This window comes from Cucurbita pepo, chromosome 6 (assembly GCF_057944985.1).
Source record: "Cucurbita pepo subsp. pepo isolate OVF chromosome 6, ASM5794498v1, whole genome shotgun sequence".
NCBI classification, from domain to species: Eukaryota; Viridiplantae; Streptophyta; class Magnoliopsida; order Cucurbitales; family Cucurbitaceae; genus Cucurbita; species Cucurbita pepo.
Genome location: NC_141803.1, coordinates 9092447 through 9115516, shown reverse-complemented (window position 1 = coordinate 9115516; position 23070 = coordinate 9092447). Strand labels below are relative to the sequence as shown.

Sequence of the window (23070 nt, the reverse complement as noted above, 5' to 3'; positions counted from 1 at the left end):
TTTCAAAGGGCAGAGAAGAAAGAAGAAGAAAAAAAAAAGAAAAAAAAGAAAAAAAAAGGAGTCGGCCGGCGAGCGGCGAACGGCGGTGACAGGCGCCGGACGCGTCGACAATCAGCTGGAGCAACGCAGCTCCGACGAGGCGTCGACACGTGTCGCCCACAAGTCAGGCCGAACCGCGACGCGAGCCGAGCCGACCGGACCGGCCAACCCGCGACTATGCGGAGGCGGGCGTGTGTGGCAGGCGCGCGTGTAGCCTGCGACTGGCCCCTTCCCGCGCACGTGAGAGCGCGTGGAACGGCCAATTTGGCCCGGTTGTTTTTTGTTTGCCCGATTTTTGTCCCGGTTTCAGTTCTAATACTGTTCTTACGTGAATAGGGACCTAATTTAAAGAAATCATTACTTTTGGACACCTCACGGGCAAAGAAACGCTAGCAAAAAGGGCACGCGTCAACCAGGTAAGTCACCACCCGGTATTTAGGAAGAAATACTTGTAGGGTTCGCTTGGATTGTATGTATGCATGTTAGTAATTTTGCCTTAAATTAGCTCTCCATGAATGAGATTAATCAGATGGATTGTTATGATGTGTTGGGTGAATTATCTGAGTGTTGCTTGTATGCCTTAAGCTTTTGTTGTACGTATGCATGCGTTTAATTTATGTTGGAATTGTGTATTCCGTGTTTTGGGTGCTCGATGGATGAATTCGCCCCATTGAGCGCGAACTTTGTGTTTTGGGAGCTGGATGGAGGCCATCGCCCCGTTGAGCCGGTGTGCCTAGTTTGCATGAATATTAGGATGTTAGAAGACGGTTGCATGCACACCCCATTTTTTCTAGTGTCATTTCTATGATAAGCTTAGAGAATTAGTGTTAGGAGTGATATGTTGCTCCAGCCAGACTTAATTTTCCCCTAGGAACTTAGCGGTTCACCATAGCAAGAAAGTACCTAGGAGTGTTCATAGATTGCTAGCGTGAGAACGGTATCTATAGCTTCGTGGGAGGACCAAGGGTCCCTGATCAGTCCTTACTGCTCTTAGCCATTTCACATAGGAAATGTATCTCCACGTCGTACAGCCCATTAGCTGCATGGGAACGGGTTGGGTCGCGCCCCCCATAGGAGGACTATATGGGCGTAGGGGTATTCAGCACACCCCTAGGCTAGATACCATGTAGTCCTAGATAGCCATGTAGAGGTAGCGCCTCATAGAGAGATACCGACCATATCAGCTTGGCATAAGAAACCTCTAGGTGACTAATGAAAGGACGATGAACTGGTGAAACCCAAGGGGCAAGCCCCAAGAGACTAAGGTTAGAACCCGATGTCCTAGAACCGATTAGGAAACCGTGGGAGTTCTGTTAAATTAAGATGCGAAAAGAGCCTACAAGTAGGTGGCTTACTGAGTATAATTTTTATACTCATCCCGTTCTCCTTTATTTTTTCTCAGGTGTTCGCTGGCTGCTGGTCGAGGTAGAGGAGCGTTTGAGAGCTGTACACTCACAGAGGGGGTCGTTCAGGAGCGTCAGTCCCTTTTCGGTTTTTTAGAGTCTTTTATATTTCATTTTATATTTGAAATTTCTTTTGTAATAATTAACAAACAAAATTTCTCTTTTTTGTTTTAATTCAAAGTATTTTTATCTTTTTACTTTGCTTTTCTTTTATTTTATTTTCCTTTGGTTTGTTTTTGATTTCGTCTTTTTAGTCACGATTCGGTTTTTCGAAGCGTAAAAAATCAGGTCGTGACACTATAGATATATTTCTGTCCATTTGATAGAACTATGATTAGTAAGTCGATCATTCAAAGGTTGTTCGTAACTAGAGCTAGGTCAATTTACCGTTTTACCCCTGAAGTTACTTTTTGTTCCTTATGTCTCACTGATCCTCTAATGAACAATGGGTTTGTCGTCCAACCTGTAAACCGAATCCCTCTAAGGCCAATGAGAGGGTGGGGCCCCTTGTTCGAGACCTGGAGTTAGTGCTTAAGGGAACTACCTCTCTTCTATCCCTAAAAGTGGGTAGGAGTGAATTCCATCTTGCACCCCATGTCCCCAGCCATTCACCCCGTCTTACCCCTGAAATGGGAGGCCTATTGAGTCGGCGAACTAGAGCCACTCTCACCCATGAAAATCTAAGGATAATTCCGAAGAAACGGGAGTTCATGGTTAGCTCAGGATTAAAATCGAGTTACCTAGGTTATCGAATGAAAAGAAAATCAGTCTCAACAATAAACGACATTATAAAGTGAGAGTGGTTTTCTTCATGGTCCGATCTTATGCAATACTCATTGCATAGGACGCCCCCACTCACATGTCTCCACATGTCCAATTTAGTGATCACATTGTTTATATCATATACAAAAGTGGGCCGCATCCATAGTGTCCCCAGAATAAGGTACTCAGCCTTATCCTTATACTATAGATCATTTTGACTATATACTTGAACTTGATCCACTCTTATGTCTCTACATATAGTTCAACTAGAGTGTTCTTAGTTTATTGGATTTAGATTAATGATCGTAAAGTTCACTTTATTCAATAACAACCTTTACTAAATAAACAACAATAATAACTTTATTGAAAATAGAATATGTTTTTGTTTACAAACTATGAGTTTTAGGACATAAAACCCAACAAAGAAAGGAGAGATTTTAAGAAAAATTATGGATTTTTCGAGAAAAAAAATAATAAAATATTATGAATGTGACAAATTACCAAAATATCCTTGATGTTCCACTTAATCACAAAACGGAAATTAAAGAAGTTGTGCAGCCAGATTTGGTTCCTGAACCGTCCAACAGAAGGAAATCAATCTTATATTAACATCCAACGGTTGGATTGAGCTGCAATTTGGATATGTTTAACAAGAGTCAAGGTTTTGTAGATCCAACATTTAAAGTTGAAAACCATTATCGGTAGCACCTTCATCATTGTAGATATTTTTTATTGAAGTTTTAGAAATGCTTAAAATAAAAAACGAAAAAAAATTCACCACAATTTTGGAACAATCAATGGTAGTGCAAGCTTGATCTAAAATACAAAGTTATGGCCAATGTTTTAAGACAAGAATCGAGTGATGAGGATTCCTAAAATTCGAGTTTGAAGCTTTTAGATTATGAGTTTTTCTTCCTCAGATTTCTTCTAAATTCGAAGGTTGTGGTTAATCATTTTCCATCCTACCAACTCCTACACATTTCATATGTGATTTCCAATAAGTTTCGTGAAGGAGTTGGACAATGAAAAGCTCTAGAATCGACTACCCTAAATAAAGGCGAGAAACATGTTTTCCGACGAACTTTGGAAGGTTATAACTCAAGCTATAGACCACGAAAAGGAATGAAATTGATCCTTACTTCTTCATAGAGCAGTACAAAGGCAAAACCATAGGGGTATGATAAGGAAAAATTGTGATTTTTCCAGAAACCAAGGAAGGAGATGAAGTCCAAAGTCAAAGGTCAAAGTTTGACCAATAAAAGTCAAAGGTAGCCATATGTTCACCTTTCTACACATTTTGATCAATTTTGACCCCTTCCAGATAGGTTCTCATGAAGTTCTTTATGGTTCCCAAAACTAGACTTAAAGATGAATCTAATAAAGATAATTTGGAATAATTCGGATACCGCAAGCTCAAGAACGGAAGTCTCGAACATCGACGCAAAGGTAAGTAGCCACCTTTGACTTTCATTAAGAAATACTTGTTGGAATCACTAGGATTTCTACATGAACCCTAAACCAAGTATGAATTAAGGATATATAAAAGAAAAACACAAAGAACCATGAGTTAAAGTCCTGAACTACTAAAATTTCTCGAGATTTAAGTAACATTCAAATAACCAATTAGATGAACTTTGCTACCTACAAAATTTTAATGTTGAGAATATAATAGCATGTTGAGGTTATATATGAAATTTGGTGGTCATTGGATAAGGATAAGTAGGTAAACCAAGAAATGGTGCAAAATGACCATATTGCCCCTAGTCTACCTACCGTTCATGACCTAGAGGACCTCCAAATGCTATTAAATTCAAACACATTAAGCAGCAAAACCAAGAATTAGGGGTAAAATGACCAAAATGGCCCTAAGACTACTTATTTAAGTTAAAGGTCTATACGCGCTCCAAATGACTTGGTACTTCTTATAAGGCCTATTCCTAAGGACAAAAAGGTATGTTTAAGAGTTCAAGTCGATTAGAGCAAGCTTGGAACCTAAAGCAAGTTAGGACCAAACATCTTGTAATAGAAGTGGTCATACAATTGATGAGTGTCGATTCATAAGACAAAGTATCTCACCATGGGAGCTCCAGTATTCTTTGTCAAAAAGAAAGATGGATCCTTACGGTTGTGTATAGACTATCGGAAGCTCAATGAGGTTACGATAAAGAAAAAATAGACTCTCCCAAGGATTGACGACCTCTTCGATCAACTCTAAGGGGCTTCAATATTCTCCAAGGTAAATTAAGGTCAGTATATCACCAACTAAGAATCAAAGAGAAAGACATACCTAAGATAGCCTTCAGAATAAGGTATGATCACTGCGAATTTATGGTTATGTTCTCTAGACTAACTAACGCCCTTACAGCCTTCATGGACCTGATGAATAGAGTATTCAAGAATTTGCTTAGCACACCTGTAATTATATTCACAGTCGATATCCTTATCTACTCTAAGATCGAGAAAAAAACATGATTCTCACCTTATAATGCTATTAACAAGGTCAAAACCAGCATTTATAAGCCAAGTTTTCTAACTGCGAGTTTTGGCTTTTTGAGGTGGCCATTCTTGTGCATGTCATAACAAAAGAAGAAATTTCCGTAGACACGACTAGATTGGAAGCAGTAATGAAAATTCCTTAACCGAACAAGATCATAGAAGTCCAAAGTTTCCTAGGGCTTGCAGGTTATTACAAAAGATTTATAAAGAACTTCTCCAAAATACTACCACCTTTAAGCCAACTAACCAAGAAGGGTAAGACATTCACTTGGACATCGACATGCGGAAAGAGCTTCATGGAACTCAAGGACATATTGGTATCTGCTCTCGTCCTTCCATTGCCAGACAACTTGTGAAACTTCTTGGAGATAGCAACTATGGAGTTCGCCCATAAGATGTGGCACACAATATTTATCGAGAAAGGATACAAGTATATACGGATCAGAAGAGCCTAAAGTATTTGTTCAAGCAAAAGGAGCTAAACAAAGACAAAGAAGGTGGTTGGAACTTGTGAAGGAAAATGACATAGAAATCATATACCATCCTGAAAAGCCTAACGTTGTAGCTATACCTTAAGTTGAAGAATGGGCCACTCTTACGCACTAATCATAAGACAAAGGAAACTCCAAGAGGTAATGATTGGGAACGACATCGAGGTTTTAATTAAGGGATTAACAACAAGATTGACTCGACTAACAGTCTAACCTACACGAAGAAGGCGTATAATCGATACTCAGGAAAAGGACCCTTACCTCAACAAAATCTTGCAACAACAAGATATTGACCATCCTAAAGGATTTTGAATGTCTACTGATAAGGGCCTCTCATGGAAAGGGCAGTTATGCGTGCCTAAAGATGAAGGACTAATAAAGGTGTTACTTATGGTGGTTTGGTAGCTATTATTATAAGTGAATTCCATAAGGTGTAGATACTCGTCAAAACTTCTTATGAAGTCCATCACACATGCCCAAAACATGTCTTCCAATATTTAGTTAGCCCTTTCTGTCTGACCATTTGTTTGTTAACTTTGTTCTGAGTGCCTTTTGAAGACTTTTCCTGAAGCAAGATGTAAACCTAGCATCTTGGTCTGATACTATTGATACTGTTATACAGTGTAATCGCACTATTTGCCATATAGAGTTGAGACCACTTATCTGCCCTGTAGGTAATCTTCCCCAAGGTTAAATGAGCGGACATTGTTAATCAATCAACGATGACCCATACGAGGTGAAACCCTTCTTGATCTTAATCTCGCTACCAGTAGTAGGTTCTTAAGTTGTGTAAACTTTGATGCTTCTAGGGTGGATGGCGAACTACAACTATTAGAGTTAGAGTTAGAGTTGGTACAAATCATCAATGTCATAGTCCAAAAGATCAAAGCTAGAATACAAACTCCACAAAGCCGACAGAAAAGCTATGTAGACCTAAGACACAAAAACTTTGAGTTAAAAGTAGGAGACCATGTATTCCTAAAAGTTAAACTAAGTCCTAGGTTTATTTGTAATAGCAAAAATAATAATAATAATAATAATAATAAATAAATAAACAAATAAAAATAATTAAAAAATATATATATATATACATCAAAATAATAATAATAATTCATAAATAAATAACTAAAAAGGATTACTTAAAAATAAAAATAAAAATAAAATTTACCAACCTCTCTTCACTAACCTCTCATCCCAACAGGCATCCTCTTTCCTCCATCCCATAGTATGTTCCTCCAAAAATAAAAAAAAAATGTCAGATTTGAGAAAAAGTAAAATGGAATTTCAACAGAAGCAGATATGATAAAGATTTACCTAAAGAGATTTTGGTCTGTTATTACCGTAAAATCTTATCTCAATTTTCTTTTTCATAAAAGAAATTAATTTAGGATAAAATTTATTCCATATTTTACCGGATCTATAATAATCAGATCTCATGTTCAATTAATTAGATTTTTTTTTTTTTTTTTTGTTAGCATTTGAAGTTATAGGAAATAAGGTTAGAATCAGTAAAATTTTAGTTGGCAGATCTATAAATCTATATGATAGTAGCAAAACAATCTATTAAAATTGGCCAATAATATCTGTTGAAATGAAAATGAATATAGGGCTAGAGATCTTGTTTACATAATTGAAAATGTTTACAGAATTGTTAACATCCATGAACAAATTCTACTTTTCAAAGGCAATCGACCTAAATTGAAACCAATCACCTTTATATTCAAGGTTCTTCGTCCACAAACTTCTCATGACCTTTTTTAGTGTTGATGATGTCGATGACACTTTATCGCATTCGTCTTCAATTCTGCTTGGTGACCCATTCTCATTCAAGGCGACATAATTACTAATAATGTTTTTTTTTAGTTTTTATTCATGAGATAAATAATAAATATCGTACTATTTGCAAAATTTGTATCAGTAATTAAATTCTAAAAAAACATTTAAATTCTTAACAAAATTCTAAAAACAAAAATAAATTTTTTAAATAAATACTTTGACTCAGTTCTAAAAATATTAATACAAGTGAATAATAATACAAGTGAATAATGTGAGCTAATAAAATTGTACTAACTTATATCCTAACTTAGTAGAACAAATTACTAACTTGTAGAATAATCTTAGTAAAACTGATAGTAAATTTAGTAGAATAAATTACTAACTATAGTAGAATTGGTCTAAAATTTGTGGACCAAGTTTTGCCGTGGTATTACGAAGATGGTTAGTGATATGAGAGGGAAGTTTAGGAAGCTAGTTAGTGATTTCTCCTCTATAAAAAGTCATTAGATGTATGTTCTTTTCAGTACAACATGAACAAAGATAATTGAAAAGCTTAGTGCTTAAGCTTTCTTTGCTTCAAAAGATCTCTCCCCTCAAGGTGTTCTTTTGCTTCTTTTACTTGTTTCGATATATTCCAATCGAAGTCACATCTAACAATAATAAATTCATATAAACTTGTGCAGAACTTGATGGTGTTAATATAACACATGCGGAAGCAATTTGGATCTTAAGCCCTCTAAGTTCATCAATTATAGTAAATTAGCTAGCATATTCAAAAGCATTAAAACTCAATGAGTTTGAATACTAACCTTTTGTCGCTCAAGTTTCTTTTTCCTCACGAATCGGTTCCGGACCACCACTAGTGTCTTCTCCACTATTCTCCGACCTTAGAACGGGATTGTGGAATCCGGTGAGTGACTAACTTGGGAGGGATTTAGTATATATGAAGAGAGAGTTTGTGAGAGGTTTTTCTCAAGGTTTTTTCCAAAAGGAAGACCTTCCATGTACCATGATCACTCTATTTATAGAGTCATGTTTGCATGTTCATGCAAATTGGAGATTCCCAAATTTTGACACTCAAAATTCCCCTCAAATGTTTGGGATTATGTGGCAAGCATGCAAGTTTGAGTTCACCAAATTTTCACACTCAAAATTCGAGTAAAATTTGTGGGGTTTATTTGCCAAGCATGCAAGTTTGGTTAATTCAAATTTTGACACCTCAAAATTCCACGAACTCAAAAATGGATTTTTCCATTAAATAAAGTCAACATTTCTACTTTCTTCCTTTTGATTCAACAATTAATTTGAATAATTAATTTCAAATTAAAGTAATATTAAATGATTAATTAAACTATTTATAAATGTCAATCTCAATCAATTCCGACACATATTTGATTAAAATCTCAGATTCGATCTTTTTGTTTAATTCATAAATAAAACAAAAATGCAGTTAAATATATCGTATATATGTAGCACATAATTTCCTAATTTGAATTCGAAAACTTCAAACTCACTTGTTACACTGTTCTATGGTTTAGTTCAATATGAGCTAGTAGAGGGACCTAATGGACCTATTTCTGTGCATTTGATATAACTATGATTAGTAAGTCGATCCTTCACAGGTTGTTCGTATCTAGAGCTGGGTCAATTTACCGTTTTACCCCTGAAGTTACTTCTTGTGCCTTATGTCTCACTGATCCTCTAATGAACAATTGATTTGTGGTCCAATCAGTAAACTGAATCCCTCTCAGGCCCATGAGAGGGTGGGGCCCCTTATTCAAGACCTGGAGTCAGTGCTTAAGGGAACTACCTCTTTTCTATCCCTAAAAGTGGGTAGGAGTGAATTCCATCTTGCACCCCACGTCCCCAGCCATTCACCTAGTCTTACCCCTGAAATGGGAGGCCTATTGAGTTGGCGAACTCGAGCCACTCTCACCCATGCAAATCTAAGGATAAATCCGAATAAACAGGAGTTCATGGTTAGCTCAAGATTAAAATCGAGTTACCTAGGTCATCAAATGGAAAGAAAACCAGTCTCAACAGTAAACGACATTATAAAGTGAGAGTGATTTTCTTTATGGTCTGATCTTATGCAATACTCATTGCATAGGACACCCCCACTCACATGTTTCCACATGTACAATTTAGTGATCACATTGTTTATGTCATATACAAAAGTGGGCCTTATCCATAGTGTCCCCAAGATAAGGTACTCAGCCTTATCCCCATACTATAGATCATTTTGACTATATACTTGAACTTGATCCACTCTTATATCTCTACATATAGTTCAAGTAATAATACTAGTCAGAGTGTTTTTAGTTTATTGGATTTAAATTAATAATCGTAAAGTTCACTTTATTCAATAACATTCTTTACTGAATAAACAACAATAATAACTTTATTGAAAATAGAATATGTTTTTGTTTACAAACTATGAGTTTTAGGACATAAAACTCAACAAACTCCCACTTGGACTAAAACTCTAGTGGGGTTTTATAATGTTGAGTAGAGAGAAAGACATAAACACAATAAACTAGGGCATCACATACTCATGCCTTTTCTCCCACGTGCCCTAGATTACATTACTCGTAGTCCTAGACTCACTAGGTGCCCTTCAAACACTTTAGCCATGAGGGGTTTTGTAAATGGATCAGCAATGTTGTGCTCTGAAGCTATATGTGTGACGATCACATCTCCTCGTTGCACAATCCCTCTTATGAGATGATATTTGCGCTCAATATGTTTTCCTCGCTTATGGCTTCTTGGTTCTTACGAATTTCCAACTGCTCCACTATTATCACAATAAAGAGTGACGGGAAGATGCATATTTGGAACGACTTCCAAATCTGTTAAGAACTTCCTAAGACATACAGATTTTTTCGCTGCTTCACAAGCAGCAACATACTCAACCTCCATGGTGGAATCAGCAATGCAACCTTGCTTTATGCTTCTCCATATTATTGCTCCTCTGTTCAGAGTGAAAACAGATCCCGATGTTGATTTCCTCGAATCTATATCGGTTTGAAGATCTGAGTCAGTGTACCCTTAAAGGATCAGATCCTTAGCGCCGTACATTAGCGTATAGTCCCTCGTTCTCCTAAGATATTTGAGGATATTTTTAACGGCATTCCAATCAATATGTCCCGAATTGGAGTGTTGTCTACTGACAATTCCAAAAGCATAGCAATGTCTGGTCAGGTACACAGCATGGCCATACATCAAACTACCGACTGCTGATGCATAGGGAATATGTCTCATATCCTCAACTTCTTGAGGTGTCTTAGGACTTTGTTCCTTCGACAAATGAACTTCATGCATGAAAGGTAAGAATCCTTTCTTGGAGTCCTGCATCTTATATCGAACTAACATTTTATCGATGTATGATGCCTGAGACAATGCTAGTGTTTTGTTCTTACGATTCCGAACAATTTGGATTCCAAGAACAAACTAAGCCTCTTCCAAATCTTTCATTTGGAATAGTGTCGCTAGTCAATGGTTAATGTCAATCAGAAATCCAACATCATTCCCAATAAGTAGGATATCGTCAATGTACAACACTAGGAAAACTACTGTAGAGTTGGCTATCTTCTTGTAAACACAAGGTTCATCAACATTTTGTTTAAAACCATAAGATTTGATCTCAGTATCAAATCTTCTATTCCAAGATCGAGATGCTTGTTTCAACCCATAAATGGATCTTTTAAGCTTGCAAACCTTTTGCTTGTGATCCTGTTCAACGAACCCCTCTAGTTGAGCCATATAGATACTTTCCTGAAGATTGCCGTTTAGAAAGGCAGTCTTGACATCCATTTGCCAAATTTCATAATCATAAAATGTAGCAATGCACAAGATTATTCTTATTGATTTAAGCATAGCAACAGGATAGAAGGTTTTTTCATACTTCACCCCCTCTCTTTAGGTATAACCCTTTGCTACAAGTCGAGCTTTAAAGGTTTGTACCTTACCAGCTTGGTCTCGTTTCCTCTTGTAGATCCATTTGGAACCAATAGATTTTACCCCATCTGGTTGATCTACAAGTTCCCAGACTGAATTGAAGTACATTGACTCCATTTCAAGATTAATGGCTTTGATCCACTGATCTCTATCTTCTTCATTCATTGCCTGTTTATAGGTCAATGGATCCTCAACGTCATCATCAGGTATGATGACCTGTGTTTCTGCCAAACCCAAGTAACAATCGGGTTGAGTTATAACACTCCCACTACATCGAGGCATTCTCAATTCTTGAGAAGGATGTGATTGACCAAAAGTACGAGCTCCATCAACAACCCTTGTTGAAGGACCAACCTAATCAACAACTCCTTTTGTTTTATTAGTTGGTTCTTTAGATATCTCACTCACTACTAGTTTGCTGCGAGATTGATGATTTCTTACGTGGTCTTCCTCTAAGAATGTAGCGTTTGTTGATACAAACACTCTATTTTCTTGAGGTTCATAAAATAGACCACCTTTCTTCTCTTTGGGGTATCCTACGAATAGGCATAATTTTGAACGACATTCTAATTTCTTGGGGTTTTGCACGAACACATGTGCTGGGCATCCCCAAATCCTGAAGTGACGTAAACTACCTTTATGCCCTCTCCATAACTCATAAGGTGTTTTTGAAACACTCTTATAAGGAACCATGTTCAAAATGTATGCAACAATCTCCACTACATATCCCCAAAACGAATCAAGTAATCAAGCGAAACTCATCATAGACTAAACCATGTCTAATAGAATTCTATTTCTGCTTTCCGATACACCGTTCTGTTGGGGTATACCAGGGGCTGAGAGTTGAGACGTTATTCCATGTCCTATCATATAGTCCTGGAATCTTAAGTCCATATACCCTCCACCTCGATCTGATCGAAGTGTTTTAATAGTTTTTCCAAATAGATTCTCAACCTTAGCCTAAACTCTAAACTTTTCAAGAGCTTCGGACTTGTAATGCATTAGGTAAAATAGTCATACCTTGAATAATCATCAATAAAACTGATGAAATATTCATACCATCCTCATGCTTTGACATTCATTGGACCATAGAGATCTGTATGCATGAGTTCTAAGGTTTCTTTGGCTCTATAACCTTTTTTGGAAAAAGGTCGTTTAGTCATTTTACCCTCAAGACAAGACTCACATGGAGGTAGAGAGTTGTCTTCTAACTCATTTAGAAGTCCCCTTTCAACCAATCTCCCAATCCTATTGAGATTAATGTGGCCTAGTCTTAAATGCCAAAGATAGGTATTAGGAGAAATCTTTTGTCATTTATTTTGAGTTTCAGCAGTTTTAAACATCACGGTATTTAAAATAGCTTTTGTTTAGCTCGGTTTTAACATACATAAGTTGTTTTCTAGTTTTGCAGAACAAATATGAATACCTATTTTGCAAATGAACACTTCATTGATTTCAAAACATACTTTATACAATTGTTCTAATAAACAAGAGATAGATATTAGATTTCTTTTTATTCCCGGAACAAAAAGTACATTATCTAATATAATGAATCTATCTCCAAAAAACAACTTAAAATTTCCTACTGGTCTTGCTGAGACAATTTCTCCTGTTCCAACCCTGAGTGTTATCTCGCCTTCCGCAAGCATTCTCTAGTATAGTTACCTGAGAAAAAAAATATATATTTCTAAAACTAAAACATACTTCTACAACTAAAATATATTTCTACAACTAGTAAATCATATGTAACACCCAAAAATGAAGGAAAGCCACCTATGCAAGACCCAAAGGATCCAAGGAAGGAAATTAAGAGGATTAAGCAAGGAAAGGGTCTTAGCAAGTCATTTCTATACCATAAGAAGTAATCTTAAGGACTCAAGACCTTTGGAGAAGGAGTGGGAATGAAAGTGTAAACGAAAAGGACAAAAGGTCATTTTTCCAATTATCAAGGATCTTTCTGGATTTTTAATTCCTTATCTAGAAGGAATTTCAAGATGTTCAAGAAGGGAAAAATGACAAAAATGGGATGAAATTTTTTTAGGAATATTATGGATTTTTCGAGAAAATAATAATAAAATATTCGGAAAGTGGTAAATTACAAAAATACCGTTGAAGTTAAGGATAATTACAAATTTGCCATTCTGCTAAAAAATCAGAACCTTCACAGTTCCTTCTACACAAAATCCTTCGAATCTTGACTCTTAGCCGTTGGATCGCCTCCAAACTTGGATATATTCTAGAACACTCACGGATCATCACATCCAACGGCTAGGATTCAAAACCAAGGTCAGTGAGGCTCTGATCGGAGTAGATATTTCGGATAAATTTTTTAGAAAATCCAACCGACAGTTCACGACGATTCTGGAGCTCTCAATTTTGGTTTAAGTTTCCCCTATAAATTTTGAAGTTGGGGCAATCGTTTGGAACAAGAATCGAGCAAGGTCGAGCTCCCAGTCGTTGGCAATAAGTGTGTAGATTTTGGGTCTCCTACCCTGAGTTTCTTCCAAATTCAAGAGCAATTCTCCACCATTCCTCTCCAAACTTGTTCCTATAGCTTCTAAACAAGATTACTCACACTTGCTATAAAGGAATAGAGTCTTGAAAGTTCTTGGAAACAATTCCCCCAATCCAATCTGCCATTAAAGAGCTTTAAGGAAAACTCAATATCCAAATCTGAAGATACACAAGTATTCTTCGATCAAGGACGATCCCAATAAGCTTATGCACCTCCAAGGAATGTTTCCGTAGAAGACCACGAAGAGAAATAACCTTAGGAACATTCCCAATTGAAGAAAATCCGTTTCGGGTTCAATTTGGGGGTAAGTGTCGAATTCCAATCTACGACCTCTTTTCTTTCAAATCAAGGATTCATCTAGCTTCAGAGGAAGAAGATGAGTAACTTTGATGAAGGAATCAAGAGCTGAAACGTCGTAGAACAAGATACCTAAGAGATCGAAAATCGGAGGTGTCGGGTAACTTGCAGACCGAGAGTGATTTCTCAAAATTATGTTCCCACACTCAAATTCGTTCCTCCAAACCAATTGCTTTAGCTTGAGGAAACGATAAGGAAGAGGATTTGTGAAGAGATCGAGCCTTGAAAATCCCTAGAATAACCCAATAAGAAATCCTCTGTTTTTACTCCGGCGAGAAATCATATTTTGGACGAACTTTTGAAGCAAATATCTTAGGCTACGATCCATGGAAAGGTATGAAATCAATCCCTAGCTCTTCCTTGTAACACCCTCTTTAAGTTTCATGAAGGAATTGAGGGGAGAAACGGTGAGATCAAAGTTGGGGAGGGCGAGTTCCTGACTACGGCGTTATATGTTGGCCCCCTCTTCTTCCTGTCTGGAGGAAGAAGACGATGACGTGGCCGGTTCAGTTGAACCGACCATGTCAACCCAAAACTTGACCTTCCCTCGAGTTTTCTAAATTTTAAGCCCTTTCCAGACCATTCTCATGAAAAACTTTATGGTTCCAGAAAGTGGACACAATAAGGAGTCTGTGGAAGGACATTTGAGGTAATTAGGATACTGGAAGCTCAATAATGGAGGTCACGAACATCGACAACGAGGTAGTAGCCACCTTGGACTTTTTGTTAAGAAATACTTGTAGGAATCGATTGGATTTCCATATGAATCCTAAAACAAGTATGAACTAGGGTTAGAAGAAAGAAAAACTAAAAGAATCGCGAGTTAAGACCCAAAAACCGATCAAATTGCTCGGTGATTAGGTAAAATTAGAATAATCCACTAGATGAACTCCGCTGCCTATGAAAATTTAATTCTGAGCATATTATAGCATGTTGAGGTTATATATGAAGTTTGGTAGTCATTGGATAAGGATAAGTAGGTAAACCAAGGAATTGTGCTAAATGACCATAATGCCCTTAAGCATATCTACCTACGGTTCATAACCTAGATGACCTCCAAATGCTTTGAAACCCTGAAGTAGATCTTATATGATGTTTGATGATTTGGTGAAGTTTGAAAGCCATTGGAACACGTTAAGTGGCAAAACCAAGAATTAGGAGTAAAGTGACCAAAATGCCCCTAGGACTACTTATGAGATTTCAAGGTCTATACGTGCTTCGAACAATTTTCTAATTCTTATAAGGTCGATTATGAAGGACATGAAGATAAGTTTGAGGTTTCAAGTTGATTGGAGCAAGTTTGGAACCTAAACCAAGTTAGGACCCAAGAACCACCAAAAGGAAATACCACAAGACTCTAGACTCTTCTAGAACGCTCTAAAGAAATCCCTAGGAATCTATGACCTTCTAGAACAACTAACACTAAGATGTGTTCATATGGTTACAAATAGAAGTTACAACTTATACCTCAAGGAATTAAGGACCTTAGAAACTTACAAAATTAAGAACCAAGAACAATAGCACACAAGCTTTACAATTACCCAACTAAGAAGAATGTAGGTACCACTCAAGGATGAAGGACCAAGGTCCCCAAACTCAGAAACTCAAGAATGCTAGGTAATACTCGAGTCATGTCCAAAGTGACCCATGACCTCCCACCAAGCGGTGCCCAAGAATTCCTTTTCTAGGTGGGATGCCCTGCACCACGTTAACTTTGCAGGATGTCATGCCTTAAGCGTCCCTCACCTAGAAGAGATGCCCTACAGACTTGCAGGACGCCATGTTCAAGAACCTCATAAGACCTCCCACGGTACAACATGCTCATGACATAGACTACGCTGCTTGGAATGGCGCCAATGTACGGTGGACGGTGGAGTTGAGGACACCATAGAAGTTTGAGATGGGATATTTTAGTAGAAGTTTACCTTTATTGGACTGTTTTAAGTTATAGCATTGAGTATAGCTTTATTTAGATTCATTTTTAAATTCAGTTATTGAAAGTTTATTTTTTTTTTTGGAGATAGGTTGTTTTGGAGTTATGAATGTTTATGAAAGACTTTGTTTTGTTTCCATGGTTATTTATGATGAGCTTCTTCTTGATGAGTTATGTATTCATGGGTGACGTCACTAATTAGGTTAAAGAAAATTAAGGGCGTTACAGCTGCAATTGTTTAGGTTTGAGTTAGAAATTAGATGTCAATACATTTATACAAATTTTAGTAAATCATATTAATTAGTAATGTCACGTCAGTCATTATCAGTAACTTCGTATCAATAATTTCATATAAGTGGACAAATGAATAAATTAAAAATTGGTCAAATATTTGTGAACACGCTGTAGGAAAGATTTGAAGGTAAGAATCCCACCTCAAAGAAGAGGGAGAGAGAAGAAAAAAAAAATAAAAAAAAAATAAAAAAAAAACAAAAAAAAACGAGAAAGACTTCAATGAAAAGCAGATGAGAGAGAAAGGAAGAAAAAAAGAAAGAAAGAAAGATCTCATAAGTACTAGATTGTTATACTAGTAAATAAACATATATTCTTATTTATAAAGTAATTTTCAAATATATTATGAAACTATAGTATCAAACAAATTGTATGTCACTCGGCATTGTATTGTTAAACATATTATATAACAAGAAATATTAAATCTAAATGGAAAGTTTAAAAATTGGTTAAATACTTAATAAAAGTTAGAAGTTAGAATTACGGAAGGAATTCGGTGAATATCTTTAATAAGGTGAAGCACCTTGGCATAAGTGAGAACGAATTCGAGGAGCAAAAGTAAGCTAATTTGGAGTTAGATAGAACTTAGGCTAAGGCCATCCAAGTAAGTGGTCTTATTATTGGCATGGTTATATTTGATGTTGACACGTGCCTCGTAGTCCTGGACGTGTCGTATATATCAATATGTGTGAACTGTTTATGGATCAATATGCTTATAATATGATATGTATATGTTATAATATGTGAATTGTACAATAACACTCACAATTCGAGGTGTTCAATGATATGTTTGATATAGGATACGAGAAGGATGCACAAAACGTAATGTAACGATAGGAGTAAGATATGTTCATGGAACTTTAAGGTTAGGGTACGTATCTAAGTGCTATGGATATGAGAGATTGACAAAAACGATATGGTCACGATCGATTGATAAAAGAATAAGATCAGGTTATGGGTAGAAAAGAATACAATTATGATAGATTGATAGAAGATACCGTTCGATATGACTAAGGTACGTTCATGTAATGATATGACTGTGACATGTATAAGAACGTTAAGGCTATGATAAGTTAGGAAACGATATGACCACTAAAAGTTTACGATATGATATGGTTATGATACGACATGTGAATGATGGATATATGTATATGTTGTCATATGATATGAAAATGACATGATATATGCCATGGTATGAGATATGTGATAAATTGACATGTTTGCGATATGATATATTGTGATGCAATATGTTATGATACAATATGTATATGATGAAATGTTATGTTAAAAGCATGGAACGTTATGTTATGTCTCCTAAATTGTGTGTATACAGCATGATACGAATGTTATGAAATCACGATAAATGGCATGAAATATAACCCGGTTAGAATTATGTATGATATGAGAAATGAAAAATGAGAAATGATATGATATGGATGAAAAACTGTAACTTTGTTTTCCTTTCACATAGAATGGAAATCATCACCTACATTAAAAGGACTCAAGTCAGCAACATTGAAAGTAGAACGTACTGAAAATTCTCAAGGAAGTTCAATTTTATATGCATTGTTATTAATTCTCTCAAGAACTTGATAAGAGTCATCTCCTCTTGGATGTAACTTTGTTTTCCTTTCACATAGAATGGCTACTTGCAAAAATGTATCAATATAGCCTAATCCTATTTTAGAACTTAAGGGATACAACATTCATCAATATATCCTAATAGTCTTTTATCACCTCAAGGCTTACCTAATTAAATTATTTTATCTAACTTTTGAGTACCTATAGTTAACTTTTTAATAGACTCTCTAGCCTTACCACGTTCTTGCATAGTATTTAATTCATTTTCTTTGAGCAATTTAATTAATTTATCTTCTTCCCAACCATCAATTAATGCATTTTTCTCTTCACAGTCAAATACATACTTTTCACAAGGTATATCAAATTTTATAATATTATGATCATTCTCTTCGAAGCCATAAATTTCTTGTTGAATCAATTAAAGAGTTATTGGATTGTTTGGGGAATAGGTTTTGGGCTCTTTAAGCATTCATTGCCTGCCGGAGTTAGAAACAGAGGATTTCTTAGGTATGACTACGGATTTCTTTCATACTTACCACCAAATTCTGCCAGAAACTTATTTGCTTGTAGGCTCGAATTGGATTGTTTGGGGAATACGTTTTGGGCTCTTTAAGCATTCAACTCCTTCGTAGAACTTGTGGTAGAAGCTGTATGAACAAGTTTGAAGGGAAATGGTGGATAATTGCTCTTGAATTTGGAAGAAAATCGAGAGTATGAAACCCAAAATTTAAACAGCTATTACATGTGATTAGGAGCTCAACTCAACTTGATTCTTGTTCCATAATAGTGCCCCTGCTTTAGACTTGATAGGAAAAGCTTAAACCGACGTTGAAAACTCTGAAATCGTCGTGATTTAGAGAATAAACTTTTTGTTGGGTTTTATGTCCTAAAACTCATAGTTTGTAAACAAAAACATATTCTATTTTCAATAAACTTATTATTAATGTTTATTCAGTAAAGATTGTTATTGAAAAAAGTGAATGTTACGATCATAAATCTAAATCCAATAAACTAAGAACACTATGGCTATAGTATGATTACTTGAACTATATGTAGAGACATAAGAGTGGATCAAGTTCAAGTATATAGTCAAAATGATCTATAGTATAGGGATAAGGTTAAATATCTTATTCTGGGGACACTATGGATGCGGTCCACTTTTGTATATGATATAAACAATGTGATCACTAAATTGTACATGTGGAGACATGTGAGTGGGGGCGTCATATGCAATGAGTATTGCATAAGATTGAACCATGAAGAAAACCACTCTCACTTTATAATGTCGTTTACTGTTGAGACTGATTTTTTCATTCGATGACCTAGGTAATTCAATCTTAATCCTGAGCTAACTATGAACTCCTGTTTATTCGCAATTAAACTTGGATTTTCATGGGTGAGAGTGGCCCGAGTTCGCCAACTCAATAAACCTCCCATTTCAGGGGTAAGACTGGGTGAATAGCTGGGGACATAGAGTGTAAGATGAAATTCACTCCTACCCGCTTTTAGAGATAGTAGAGAGGTTGTTCCCTTAAGTACTCTCATTGGTCCGAGAGGGATTCGATTTGGTGGTTGGATCACAAACCAATTATTCATTAGAGGATCAGTGGGACTCAAGGAACAAGAAGTAACTTCAGTGGTAAAACGGTAAATTGACCCAGCTTTAGTGACGAACAACCCGTGAATGATCGACTTACTAATCATGGCTATATCAAATGGACAGAAATATATTTGTAGTGAGGGGAGTGCAACTACTAGGCTATAGTGGAGTGTCCTAGTAGTTAACGAATGTTGGTTAACAAGGTTAATGAGTTTAGCCGGTTAATCTCAGATCGTTGGAGCCAATGATCTGTAGGTCTATTAGGTCCCCCTACTAGCTCATATCGGACTAAACCTTAGAACAGTATGACGAGTGAGTTCGAAGTGTTCGAATTTAAATTAGGGAATATACGCTAAATATATATGATATATTTAATAACATTTTGTTTGAATTATGAATTATACAAAAAGAGAGAATTGGAGATATCTAAATAAGATTTAAATATTTTAATTATGAATAGGGATTCATAATGAATATGTGCGGGAATTGATTGAGATTGACATTTTATTTAATTAAATTGTTTAATTAATCATTTAATATTATTTTGATTTTAAAAATCCATGTTTGAGTGAGTGGAATATTGAGTGTCAATATATGATTTAAAACTTGCATGTTTGCCACATAATCCCACAAATTTGAGTGGAATTTTGAGTGTCAAAATTTCATAATCTCAAATTTGCATGAACATGCAAATATGACTCTACAAATAGAGTGATCAAGTTACAGGGAAAGTCTTCTTGAAAAAGTTTGAGAAAATCTCTAAAACTCTCTCTTTACATATACTAAATTCCTATCAAGTTTAGTCACTCACCGGATTCTAAAATCCCGTTTTAAAGCCGGAGAATAGTAGGAAAGACACAAGTAGTGGTTCGAAACCGGTTCGTGAGGAAAAAGAAATTTGAACCACAAAAGGTTAGTATTCAAACTCATTGAGTTTTAATGCTTTTGAACATGCTAGCTAATTTACTATAATGTACTTAGAGTGCCTAAGTCCAAATTGCTTCCGCACGTGTTATAGTAACACCATCAATTGATATCATAGCAAGGTTTTAGGCACTTTATTTACATTAATTTGAGCATGGTGGGTACTATTTTATGAATGAAAATTGTGGTTGCTAAAGTGGATGTTTATGGTTTTTGGCTTTAATGAGTGAAGAAAGGTCTGTAATTTTTATGGACTTATTAGAGTTCATTTTAGGTTGTAATTGATCGAAAATGGAAGAGATAGCATGTTGAACCAAAGAAGAAGATGGAAGAGGCAGTTCGGGCGTTTTTCTACCAGTTGGGGTCCAGTTCAACGTTTTTAAGGGTTGGTTCGGCCAATTCGTGATCCTCGGGAGCGGTTCAAGTTATTTTTAATTATTAATATAATAATTTAGTTAATTGCTTGCTTTAAAATGCCAAAACCAATCCACTTTAGTGTGTTTAATTAATTATGCATCATGAATGTATGTTTTAGTTAAATAGAAAATGTATATGCATAAAGTATGTCATGTAGATTTAAAATCCCACCATAGGCTAAGCATATTTCATGCATTACAAGTATGTTAGAAGTGTTATAATGTATAGTATGCATGTTTACGGTTCCATGAGTGATAGATATAAATTGTTATATTATTGCATGGAATGGATGATTATATAATTGTTATATAAAGCATGTTAGATGCATGTTATAGGTTATTTTCAACGTCATAAAACGAGATAGACGTTAAAATCTATAACAAAGATAAATGCATGCTCACTTAAGGTTAACAACCAAGCACGATCAATTTTAATAGTTAAAATAGGTCGATATCTTGTAAAACTGGGGGTACAAGAAAGCTCACCTGGCACGATCTTGTCTAAGGTTGGAGGAACTTAAGTTGATGGTTTACGGAACACCTACTACCGGGAGATTGCCAATACTTGAGCTTAGTTAGCCCAGTTTTCTGAGCATGCGTGAGTGATGTAAGGAATTTTTTTTTTAAATGAAAAATCACCTAGACGTCATAGGTAAAAATTTAGTATAAATGTTATACTTGGAAAAATCACCTAGACTTTAATAAGTATACCCAAGTAATTAGCCGGAATATACACAAGTAATAAGTATACCCAACCGTCTAAAATACTTAGTGGGAGGAAAAAGGTATATGAGATACATCGTTTTCTTTTAACGCTCTTTGATAAATTCACACCGTGAGATTCATGCTCGGTCTCATGTCGCCCTGGGAGCAGCCTCCATTCGGAAGATATTTGCATGAGTCAATAACAAAGTGAATTTTGAAAGTATTTATAGTAAGTGGGAGAAGGAAGTATATCAACACATCCTATGGTCTCCACCACTAGGTTGCACCGTGAGATTTCCATGTTCCGCCTGCATGTTGCCCAGAGCAACTACCCATTCAGAGGGTCGTAACACGGGAGTCAGAACAATGCAAACTCTAGAAATGATTAGGATTTCTTAGGTCCATTCTCAACTTTGGTTTTTTCATTCGATAGCATTGTTGGGGCCGATCTCTTATGTCTGAAAATGGTGGGTCACACTTACGAAGAACTAATAAGAGTTATAATATTTTTTACCAAAATGGTGATAACTAAAACACTACCGAAATAAGTTGCATAAAACATGGTATAAACAATTATATGGTAAATATGAAAAATGAAAGGAAAGGAATATAAGTTCTAATTGAAAAAAGTATCCATTTTACGTATGTTGCCAGTGGATTCAACATTCTTTATTCTTCTTGGATTGTGGGATTTTGACAAGATTAGACTCTGAATTCCTTCCCAAAAATATAACTCACCTTCGTTTTTTTTTTTTTTTTTTGATTAGTCAAGGGGTCATATTGTCGGGGTTGACTTTGACTAACATATTTTTATACGATTTTATTTTATATTTTTTTTAGGTTCTCAAGGTCATTCTGAGTATCTTTATCTTCTATCATATTCCCAAATTTGACCACTAAGCCATTCTTTAAAATCTTAAAATGAGAAAATTAATTTTCGTTGGGGATCGAGTACTATAAAGGCCTCCCAAGAAGTTCGTTCATATAGTTGTAGAATTTAAACCGGAACTTCTTAGAGCCAAAAAAAGTTTATTGTAACTTATTAGAATAAGGATACAATGAGAACCTATAAATAGGTTATTTACTAAGTAGCTTTATACTCATTCCATTTTACCTTTCTTCTTTAGATGATCATTAACTACTGGTTGAGGTGGAGAGCTTTGAGGATGTACACCATCACAGACGAGGTCAACTCCAGGCGTCAGTCCTTTGTGAATTTTTGGAGTTTTTTGTATTGTTTAAATTTGTATCATGTATCGTGATCCCATTTGCAATAAATTTGAACAACACATGTTTTTAATTGATTTCAATTTGTTTTTAAATTGTGGTGTTGTTTGTTTTTTATAATGCACAAAATTTTACTGTAATAATTTGTTGTAATAATTTGTTTTATCGTACTTTGTTTTTTTTTTTTGGTCCAAATATGTTATTCGAAGCCTAAAAAATCAAGTCGTAACCTTTATATATTTTTTTCCAAGCTTTCTAACTCATGATGAGTGCCACTGTAAGGTCCGAAGTCTTTTTCTAAAAAAAAGAAACAAAAAAAAATAATAATTGGAAGAGCTGGAGAAATGGAACATAAAAGAACACAAAACCATACCATAACCTTATTTTTGTGTAGCCTGAATACAGGATGAAACACACAACATAACCTTATTTTTGTGTAGCCCTCCATGTTTATTGAGGTGTAGTTGAAGTCATTGCATCTCTCTTAGGGTCAAACATTTAACTTTTTTACTGCCCAAATGAGAGGATTACAAAAAAAAAAAAAAAAAGAGGATTACAATACAACAAAGACAAACCACTCCAAGCATTGCTAACAAG

At 35.7% G+C, this 23070-nt stretch overlaps 1 pseudogene; it reads right to left on the bottom strand.

Moving 5' to 3' along the window:
• Nucleotides 1–9547: 9547 nt before the first annotated feature.
• Nucleotides 9548–10228, bottom strand: LOC147792271 (secreted RxLR effector protein 161 pseudogene; annotated as a pseudogene).
• Between the last annotated feature and the right edge of the window lie 12842 nt (nt 10229–23070).